This window comes from Crocodylus porosus, unplaced genomic scaffold, assembly GCF_001723895.1.
Source record: "Crocodylus porosus isolate Cpor-Errol unplaced genomic scaffold, CroPor_comp1, whole genome shotgun sequence".
NCBI lineage: Eukaryota > Metazoa > Chordata > Crocodylia > Crocodylidae > Crocodylus > Crocodylus porosus.
The window spans coordinates 47,827,805-47,830,263 of NW_017728950.1; the positions used below are offsets into that span (position 1 = coordinate 47,827,805).

General features: G+C 45.9%; 1 protein-coding gene across 5 annotated transcripts in view; it reads right to left on the minus strand.

Annotated features, from left to right (window-relative positions):
• The window catches only part of DENND4C (DENN domain containing 4C), a 185,910-nt gene that overhangs the window by 29,843 nt on the left and 153,608 nt on the right, over nucleotides 1-2,459 (minus strand). The window lies entirely within an intron of this gene.

The following is a 2,459-nucleotide window of genomic DNA, read 5'->3' on the forward strand; positions in this document are numbered from 1 at the left end:
ACATAGATCTTAAACTGGATTCTGATATTACATAAGTTTATCTTAAACTGGAGTCTGCAATTTTTAGACCAGTTTGTGTGCATGGAACTTCTGTACCTGTAACTGTACAGAAGTTAAGTGTAAGGATGTCAGTCACTGAGACCGAGTCTGTAAGTGTAAGGTTGGCACCAGGATGAGCTAAGTTTAAATTGGAAGGCCATTTTGAACCCAGTTTAACTTCCTCAAATGTTTAACTTTCCCTATACTTAGCTTGTGGGATCAACAGGTTACTTGCTCCCCTGTCACCTGGTGAGGGACTATATGGACTACTTACTGCATGAGCTGCACATCTGTACTATCTCAATACTGGTGCAACTAATGACATTCATGTATTATTCATGTACATCTATCCACACCCCAAGTAACCTTAGGTCTTTCCATCAATATTTTCTGTAACTCACTTCACTTGCCTTTTCAAGTTCACAACCAAAGAATGCAAGAGGTCTCATTCTAAAGTATTTTCTTTTACCATTACTGTCTCCTCACATCTCATGATAAAAGGAAGACTGGGGAGTCTACATAACAAAAATATTAAGAAGAATATTTAGAAGATAAATATTTGGGTCCTAGATACCCAAACTGAAACAACTGTAAAACTGCTATTTTGATGCAAAAGCCGTTTTTGCTTTGGTCACAAAGCCAATACCAGAAGTCTAAAAGCACCAACTGGCAGCCAGAAAAAGGAGCATGATAACTCAATTATCAATTAAAAAGCAATTTTTCAAGGAAACATGCTTGAGAGGACTTTGTCTTGTCCATGATGTTCTGCTACCTCCCCGTGCACTACATGGTCTGAGTTACTATTCTGTTCCTTCCAAGATTATGATAACTACTGAAATAAAAATAAATAAAAGCACTTTGTACTAGGGCTGCGTGAAATGGCTATGTTTCATTTCAGTTTCAGATTTAGCGTTTCAGAGGGACAGTGATTCATTTCAGTGTTTCAGTTCACGGTCCCATTTCAATTCGCCTGAATCTGTTTCAGAGTTTTGATGGTGTTTCGGCCATAGGCTACAATGGGAATCACAAAACTGCCTATAATTTTGTCATTTCTTTCCTGATTCAAATGAAAATTGCAGAGATAGTAGCCCCTTCTAAGGGCATGAAACCTGCCAATTTTCAAGGAGATAGGTGCAGGGGACTTTGTGAAACTACACCTCAAATTGTTAAAAGCAAAACTTGTATCACTTGCCGGCAGCAGCAGCATGCCGGCATCCTGTACAGAGATCTGGGGGCCTACACCAGACTCCTCCCAGGGGGTATGGACCCCTGGACCTTTGCACAGGATGACAGCAGGCTGCTGTTCCACCCTCAGAGCACTGGGATTGGAAGGGACCTCAGGGACAGATCACAGACACTGGCCAGCTACAGATGTCAATCAAAGCATATAACCACACCTTTTTCTCCAAAACCAGCTAAAGGAAATTGGAATGCTCACTGTATGCAAGGAAAAGGGACCCTCACAAACCCAGAAATTTGGTGCGGGGAGGAGCAGTAGCAGTGTTAATTACCATGGCTTTGGGAGCCATGGCCACTAACATAGCTCTGAACTTAAGGGACAGGTCAGGCCTAGCATGTCATGTCTGGGACCATGTGCTGGGTCAGACCCAGCACGTGGCTGCAGAGGCAGTACCTGGTCCTGGACTTGGCATGTAGCTCTAAAGCCAGCATGTGAGGTTGGACCCAACACACTGGGTCTGGGGTCACATGCCATGTACGAGGTCAGAAATGGCACATGGATCGAGTCCCACCACGTCAGGTCATATCCATCATATGGCCCCTGACCCAGCACAGTGCAGAGCCCCAGACCCAGATACAGTACACATGCAGGGTCATTCCATGCCCAGACCTGGCCCACGCCTGCGCCAGGAGAAAAGAAAGGTTTGCAGGGGAAGTGATTGGAGCCAAACAACAGCTGCCACTACCTGCCTCTCCCCAGGACCTGCACCTGCACAGCCAAAGAGACAGTGGCAGAAAGAGAAGCGTGCAGCCCCAGACTGCAAGTGAGTGTCTGCCTCAGATCACCCCATAGCTACAGGCTGCTTCTGTTTACACATTCATGAAGGAGTGGGGAGACAAGAGTGGCTGCTCCTTCCAGCTGTGCTGCTGCGCAGCAACTTCCCAGATGCTGTCTGGAAAATTTCAGAGGAAACCTCCTACCCACCCCCCGTCTTTTCCCCACCTGCTGCTACTTAGTTACTTAATTAAGGTAAGACCTTTTTCCTTCATGTTACTGTTCTAAAACAGAGTGCATGTTATATTTGGGATGTTTTGCATGCAAGAAAATATGGATCTGGTATGCCCAAAGGTACGGAGGGCCCCATCTGTCGCCAGGATCCCTCAGCACGGGAGGTCTACTGCCTGCCCGGAGCGAAGATTCAGGATGTGAAGGGGATGCTCCAGTCCATCATCCAGCCCAC